At 53.7% G+C, this 7,997-nt stretch overlaps 1 non-coding gene across 1 annotated transcript; it reads right to left on the bottom strand.

Moving 5' to 3' along the window:
• TRNAE-CUC lies at positions 7,584-7,656 on the bottom strand. The gene has a single exon. It is a non-coding gene; the product is annotated as a tRNA-Glu (tRNA).

Here is a 7,997-nt window from a genome sequence, read left to right as displayed (position 1 = left end):
GGAGGCAAGAGGGAGGTAGAGATGTGGAGGGTGGGACAGAGGTACAGAGAAAAAGGGGTCAAAGTTGACTGCCCCTCTAGTTGCAGACTGGGTATGGGGATGACAGAGGGAAGCAGCTACTTGGACAAGAGGCAGTAAAGGGAGGTGGCCACCCTGGAAGAGGCCACTCAGCCCCGGCTTTCTCCACAGGTCACTGAGGGCCCAGAAGACCCCATGAATACCTCCCAGAAGGTGGACTCTGTCATCAGCCACCTGGCTCCCCCTCATAGGGAGGCCATAGCGGTCACTCTCCATGGGGCCACCAACCTTCCCGCCTGCAAGGATGGCTCTGCACCATGGCCCTACGTGGTAGTATAAATAGCTAGCTGGTTGAGAGCAGGGTCAGGGATGGTGTGCAAGATGGAGCAGAAACCAGCATGTGGATATTTGGGATATGAGTACCCAAAGGTTCAGGGCTGGGACTGTGACACCCAGCGAGGAAAGAAGGCCTAGTGTGAACCACCCAGGGACTGCGGGCTCTGCAGAGGCGAGGTCTCGTATCTTCCCTGCTGTGTGGGAAGCTGCTCACCATGGTTGGGGAGGAGGGAAGAGCCACTCCTTGATCTCACAACCACCAGGGTTTGGCCACAAATCGACCTCAGCAAGGCAGGGCCCCCAGGTGCAGAGACCTGGGCTGGACTCAGTGGGAGGTGATGGTCAAAGGAAGGAGAAAGCCTAAGGCCTACCTCTCCCGGCCTCTGAGTGCTCCGTCTTACCATGCCCAGTCCTGGGGTAAGGACCCCATGACCATCCTCCTCCTCAGTCCCCATCACTTCTTTGCATACGTGTATGGTGCTCAGTCATGTCTGACTCTTTGCAACCTCTTGGTCCTATGGACTATAGCCTGCCAGACTCCTCTATCAATGGCATTCTCCAGGCAAGAATACTGGAGTGGGTTGCCATTTCTTACTCCAGGGGATCTTCCTGACTAAGGGATCGAAGCTGTGTCTCTTGTGATTCCTGAATTGGCAGGCAGATTCTTCACCACCAGCGCCACCTTCTTTGGTCATTTCTATTATGAGGCTTCCCTGGTTCCTTCTGATCCCTTAATGCATGCTCCCTCCCCTCCAACCAGCTGGAGTCAGGAAGCATACTTCTTGCAGCCTGGTATCCGAGTGAGACCTGGTATGTCATGTACACTGCATGCTTCCTGGACCTCACTTCTGCTGGAAGGGCATCAAGGGGCGACAGAGTCTCCATCCAACCAAACTTCTATATGGATGGGGGGAGGGTAACATCTGCTCAGTCTTGATTATAAAGCATGTGCAGTAACCCCTCCGTGAACTTGCTATCCCTTAGCCCCTCTGTAGACAATGGGAGCCCTTAGGCCTCCCCACCAGGCTACCTACCCCTCCCCTCCCGCAGGCTCTGCCCACCTTTCCTTTGGGGGAGTGCCTACCCCAGCTGAAATCCCTGTTCAGAGCCTGGTTTGTGCGCCTCCCCCTCAGGGCACCCATCCTAGCTGAGCTGTCCCTGCTTTGGGACCCACAGCAGTGGCAACACTGGTCTGACATACTTTATATAAACAAAATTAGGTGCTGCTCCTCTGTCCCCCACACTGGGGTTTCCAAGGACAGACCCCCTCTCCCCCTCTCCATTTCCCTAACAATATGCCCAGTAGAGGCCTGAGCAGGCTTAGGGGTCAAGGAATACTGAGGCAAACATCCTAGGTTACTATGACAACAAGCCGGCCCAAGGCACCCACACAGCGAGTGGGACAGAGGATGAGCTGGAGCCCAACAGGTGACACACTTGCTTGTCTCAAAAGCCGGGTTTCCACCGCCCAGCTCCTCAGCCCTGCCCGCCCCGCCCGCCTCCATTTCCGTGCTAAGGAAGGACAGGTGGCTGGGAGCAGGCTTGGCGGGGAGCTCCCTTTTCCCCTCCGCTATTTCCATAAACCAATTATCGCCGATCATCTCGGGAGATTGAGGCCCTGCCTATCACCGATCCAGCTTGGGCAGCGGGGCGGGGAGCTGGGCCGCCCAGGGCTCTGCGACCCGCGCCGGCACCCGGTTGCCATGGGAACGCGCAGTGGGAGCCAAGCGGCGGCGCCAGGGTGAAGGGTGTGGAGGGGTGGACGTGGGTAGCGGGGGAGCGCATCGCTGCACCCATCTCCCCCCAGAGAGGGGGCAGGGAGCAGGGCCTGGGCGAGCCTGCAGCCTGTGTTCCAGGGCTCCAGGCGGCAGAGCTGCCACCAGCAGCGGAGGTGCTAATGAGATGCAAAGACAAGCAGAAGGGTGGGGGGGAGCTTCTGAGAAAGAAGGCCCAGCTGTCAGAACCTGAAAGGGGCTTTCAGTGCGAGCCCCCGGCACCAGGCAGGAGCCCCAGAGGGAGGACTGGGACCCTCAGAAGCCCTACACCCTGGAAAGAGTACCTTATCTGCCATCGCCCTTCCACGCCTGATTTCAAATACACAGCAACAGAGCACGTCCACCAAAGCTTTCATTTTTCTCACAATGAATATTTCAATGCTTGAAATATATATTGTATGTTTAATATATATTAAATCATATTATATAATATATATTGAATATATATGGAATTTTATGTCCTTTCAAAGTTTTTTTTCCCCCTCAGATTTTTGTTGCCTGTGTTTGGGTGCCCTGTCCTTGATTCCTGGCTTAGTTCCCTACTTTCTGCCATCCCATTGGTCTCACCTCAGCTAGGGAATATGGTCCTTGGGGTTCCTACCTCTGTCTGGTTCCCTCCTCCTCTCTGAGTGGTTGCAATCCCAGCAGGCAGGCCCATTTTGGGGCCAGAGAGGTGGAGTGGGTGAGAGCACCCCAAAGCCATTCACTCACTCAACTCATTAGTGAGGAGCAGAATAGGTAGGGTTCAGGTCCAAAGACGGGGCCTTGCTAGTCTGGGGTTTAGCCACTTCCCTCCATCATGAAGGCTCTAGCCTTGAGAAAATCTAGTAATAGAGTGTGTCCCCCAGTGGTGACTATGCCAGACCAACAGGTCCACGTGGCTCATCTTGTGGTTGGTTCTGCCTCTTTCCAGCTGAGCCATTGACCTGCTTCCAATCTGACCCCACTTCTTCACTGAAATGTTGATGTTGTTCAGTCACCAAATTGGGTCTGACTCTTCGCCACCCCATGGACTGTAGCACACCAGGCTTTCCTGTCCCTCACCATCTCCTGGAGTTTGCCCAAGTTCATGTCCATTGAATCAGTGATGCCATCAAACCAAAATTTTGTTTAAAATCACCAGTAATCACCATGCCTAGCTCTCCATCCACTGGGTCTCATCTTCTGTAATCTCTCAGTGGCATTAGCCCCTCATGACCACTCATTCTGTTGGAAACCCTTCCTTGTCTTGGCTTCCAAGATGCCCTACTCTTATTTTCTTTGAAGTGTAACTCTATCTCGTCTACCTGAAATTACATGTTGGCCTGTTCCAGGTTTCAACCCACGGTCTCTCTCTTATTTCTCTATACTCTCTCTTCATGTGAGCTCCTCCCCATCTTGGCATCAGTAATCACATTCTTTTTCCCCCATTCAATCCACTGCCAAGTCATGTCAATTCTCCTGTGATCTTGATTTTGGCTGCTCCTCTCCCCCAGCTCCACCACCTTAGGTTACTGCACTGTTCACCTCTTGGTACATCTAACATGACCCTTTTTCAAACCCCCTTCAAAGGCAGGTTGTCATTTGATATGGTGGTGCCACAGTACCAGTGGAACTCTCTGATGCTTTCACATTACTCCCAAGGTAAAGAGAATTCTAGGCCCAACATGGTTAGGTCTTTGTCAGTCCCTCCAGCTCCCCAGCAGCATGATACCCCCCACCTCCTTCTGTCTGCTCCAGCCATACCTGATGGACAAACATCTCTCAGTTCTCTGAGTAGTCCCTCTTCCCTCTCACAGCAGGCCTTTGCACTCTCCCTCCCCAGATCATTCTATCCCCGCTCTTTGGGGGATCATCAGTCATCACCGCCTCAAGAAAGCCCTCCCCACTTCCCAGGCCAGGCCAGATCCTCATCTATTACACGCTTCCACGGGACTCTGTACTTCTCCAGGGTTGCTGCTGCAGTTTCACGTGGTTTATGTGCTTTGATGTGATTAGTGACTTATTCTTCATCAGCGCCTCCTCCCATTGTGCCCCACTAGTTCCATGAGCAACCCCAGGTCTGTTTCCCTCACCATCTTATCCCTACTTTCAACATAGTCTCTGGAGCTTAGGAAGCTCTCAATAATTATTGAATGAACAAATAAACAAATGAAAGAATGAATCTGGCTGTACTTTGAGCATGCTCCGTGACATTGGGAAAGTTACTTTACCTCTTGAAGCTGAATACCTCACCCGAGAACCTGCCCCAAAGGGCTGAAGAAATGGGGGAGCCAGACCACCAACTGGGAGATGCTGGCAGATATAAAGCCTTACACAGGGTGAGGGGATAGCCTTAGTAGGGGTCACAGTGGGCACCTGAGACATAGCAGAGGAAGCCACAGAGCAACAGAGAGAAGGCAAAATGGAATCAGGAAAACCCAGGGTCGAGCCCACAGCCCCTGAATCACTGTGTGACCCCAGGCTGGGCCCTGCCCCTCTCTGAGTCCTGGTCTTCCCGTGGCCAAGATATAAGACTTGGCATCCTTGCTAGTTCCAGGCTTGCTGGGCTGGTTTATGCTCTGGCCTGGTAAACCGTCTCAGTTCCTTACAGGCAACAAGAGCTCCAGTTGTACCCCCCCAACAGATTACACCCCGAGGTCTGCTGGGCCTGTGGCCAGGCCCAGGGGCTCCCCTGAGTGGCTTGATTCAAGGCTCTGGGGTCTGATCAGAGCCCAGCACCTGCCTCCCAGCTTGGCACAGAGAGACCTGCCTGACAGAGCACAGCAGGGACCAGGAAGACAGTGGCCTGTCAGGTGGGGGGTATCCCAGCATGCAGAGGGTGGGGAGGGGACCAGCCAGGAGACGGCCTGCAGAGTTCTGACCCTTGGCCAAGGGCTGGATGGCTGGGCTGCCCGTTGGCAGCTGCTTCTGTGACTGCTTGCTGCCCAGAGCTAAAGAGCAGGGACAAAGCCAGTACTGGGAGGGGGAGGGCCGCTTCCTCTGTATACATGGAACAGGCTTGGTCCAGGCCAGGGTAAGAGAGACAGGGCACAGATCAGCCCAGTTAGTCATACTCAGGATCTTTGGGGGTTTTTTGGACAAGCCTGAGAGCTGTGACTCTGGCCCCAGACTGAGCCTGACCCTGATGACTAATTGAAGAAGCTATTAAAAGTAGGGCACTTTTGTCTAAGGTCCTAGTAAGAAAGGCCAAGTTGAAGATGGTTATATTTTTCAAGTGTCTACCATGTATCCAGGGCTTCTTTCATAGCTCAGTCGGTAAAGAATCTGCCTGCAATACAGGAGACCTGGGTTTGATTCCTGGTTGGGAAGATCCTCTGGAGAAGGAAATGGCAACCCACTCCTGTATTCTCGCCTGGAGAATCCCCTGGACTGAGGCACCTGGCAGGCTACAGTCCATGGGATCACAAGAGTCGGACATGACTTAGCAACTACACAACCATCACCATATACCTGTCAAATGGGCTAGGAGTGTGCGTGTGTTTGTGTGTATGTGTGTGTGATGTTTAATCATCACTTGGTCTTGTTAAGTAGGTAACATTGTCCTTAGGTTACTAAGGCTCAGAGCATTTTCATGACTGCCCAACATCACAGAACTAGTGAGTATCCAAGCCAGGATTCCAAAATCCAAAAGGTCTTTCCACTTCACTCTCTGCCTTGATCTTCATGTAGCCGCTGCCCTTGGAAGGTGATGTTGGCATCAGGGTCCCAGAATTGCAGAGAAGATCCAGTGACTATTCTGAAGACCCTCCTGGGACTTGACTGCTCACACCTGCCCGTGTCCAGTTGTGGGCCTTGGCCAAGGCCCCCAGAGGGCAGAAATTTGGGCGAAGTCGGTAGAGGCCCAATATGACCCATAGGTGCCCTGGGAGCTTGTCTCAGCAGCCAGAGCATTGGACTTACAAAAATAACACTATAATAACAAAAATAATCCAGTGACAGGTGTCATGTGAAGTTAAAAAGCAGCCCGCATTTGCTGGGAAGGTTCCACACTGAGCTCACTCAGTGCTTGGTTCTCCACGCACTCTGGCTCTAACACTGGCCCAGCGAGGCCAGTCACATTGGCCCCATTTAATAGCCAAGGAGGCCAAGACTTCGAGCAGTGAAGGGACTTGACTAAGATCGCATGGCTGGCCAGTGGGAGTGGAGCAGATGTAGAACACTGTCCCCATCTGGCCACCAGCCATTTGCTCTGGCAGAGGCCAAGCCTTCTTCCTTCCCAGCAGGATGCCCATGGGAGAAGGCGTGTGATGGAGGAGAAGGCCCTGGAATCCTGAGTTTTATCTTCCCTGCAGGGCCTCCTGCCTATGCCATAGCCTGACCTACCTGCACCTGCTCCAAGTGACGTCAGTCCCCTGAGGCTCAGAGCCTCAGAATTTTTGTTCAATGAGAACATCCCTGTGGCCCAGAGCTATAAACACAGCTGGCATCAGTGTTTAAAAGGAAGTTGGTGGGAGACACCCCAAGCCAGACTGAAGCCACAGGGTTCTTTCCCAATGTTCCCCCATCACTGCTGCCAAGGCCTCCTGAGGTCTTCTCATACTTGAAACTTTTATTCAAACCCCCAAAGCCTGAGTTCTCCCGCGGGGGTGCTGGAATCCCAGAGGGGCAGCCCAGAAAGACAGAGCTTACCAATTGAAGCAAGTATTAGTGGAGTGATTTCAGGCGATGAGGCAGGTGGGGGGGCCCTCCTGGTGTCCTCATCACATTAGACAGAGACTGTCTGGTCTGCTTATCTCTGAGCATGACCAAAACTGATGACAGGGCTCCTCCTTCCTCCCAGGACACCATGAGGAGCCCGGAGCTCTGGTGCCCCATCCAGGCGTGGTCGGACTTCGCTCTGCCCTCGCCTGGCCCCCCAGGTTTCAGGGCCACACGCCTGTAGTCTAGCGTCTGTCGAAGAGGATGGGAGGCCACTGGGCAGGGAGCCAGGACTCGGGTTCCAATTCGGCTCCTTCTGCCCTTGTGCGCTCCCGTCTCTGTCCTTTCCCATCCCTACACACACAGTGAGATTCCACCAGAAGGAATGGCATCAGGGATGGCACGGTTACAGCCCCTTCAAGGCCCACGCCAGTTAATAGGTGCAGAAGTCAGCCAGGTGTACGACATCTCGCTCACCCCAGGCTACCCATCTCCACCGCAATTCTGGAGTGGTTAGAGCTCTCAGGTTTTCAAGAGAAGATGGGAATCCAGATTGTTATGTGAAATCGGCCAGTTTTTACAGGCAGAACGAGCACCTCTGCTCAGTTGGATCTGAGTCTTACCTCCTCGTCTTCCCTTCCTGAACCCTCAGCCCACTTAGACTCAACCTCCGCACTCATTGTCACTGACTGCCCTGCTCTCCCAGGGGCCACAGACTCCCCCATGATTGCTTGTCCTTTGAACAAGTCTGAGAGGCATCCCCCCCCTTTTTTTTTTTTAAAATATTGATTTATTTGGCTGCACAGAGTCTTAGTTACAGCATGTGGGATCTACTTCCCTGACTAGGGATCGAACCTGGGCTCCCTGCATTGAGAGTGTAGCATCTTAGCCACTGGACCACCAGGGAAGCCCCAGTCGCCACTTCTTGTAGCCCTTTCTTTCTTTGCTTCCGGGACACCTGGTGTCCTGATTCCCCTTTCTGTCTCCGCCCACTCCTCTGTGGGGCCCTTTCTCCCTGTACCCTGTGAATGTCCATGCTCCCTGCTCAGTCCTAGACCCTCCCCTGCATCTCTGCACTCCTGAGACATCTCCCCCACCCCAGCCTACCCACCTCCACCCCAATTCTGGGGGTTCCAGAATGTATGGGTCCAGTTCAGACCTTTCCAGCCCCTGGACCCACCAGTCAGTGTACACTCTATGCCAGACTCAGTCTTCCGCAAGCTGGCCTTCTCATCCCCTCCTCCTCTG

Source organism: Capra hircus, chromosome 21 (assembly GCF_001704415.2).
Source record: "Capra hircus breed San Clemente chromosome 21, ASM170441v1, whole genome shotgun sequence".
Lineage (NCBI taxonomy): Eukaryota > Metazoa > Chordata > Mammalia > Artiodactyla > Bovidae > Capra > Capra hircus.
This window is presented reverse-complemented; position numbering and strand designations above follow the sequence as displayed.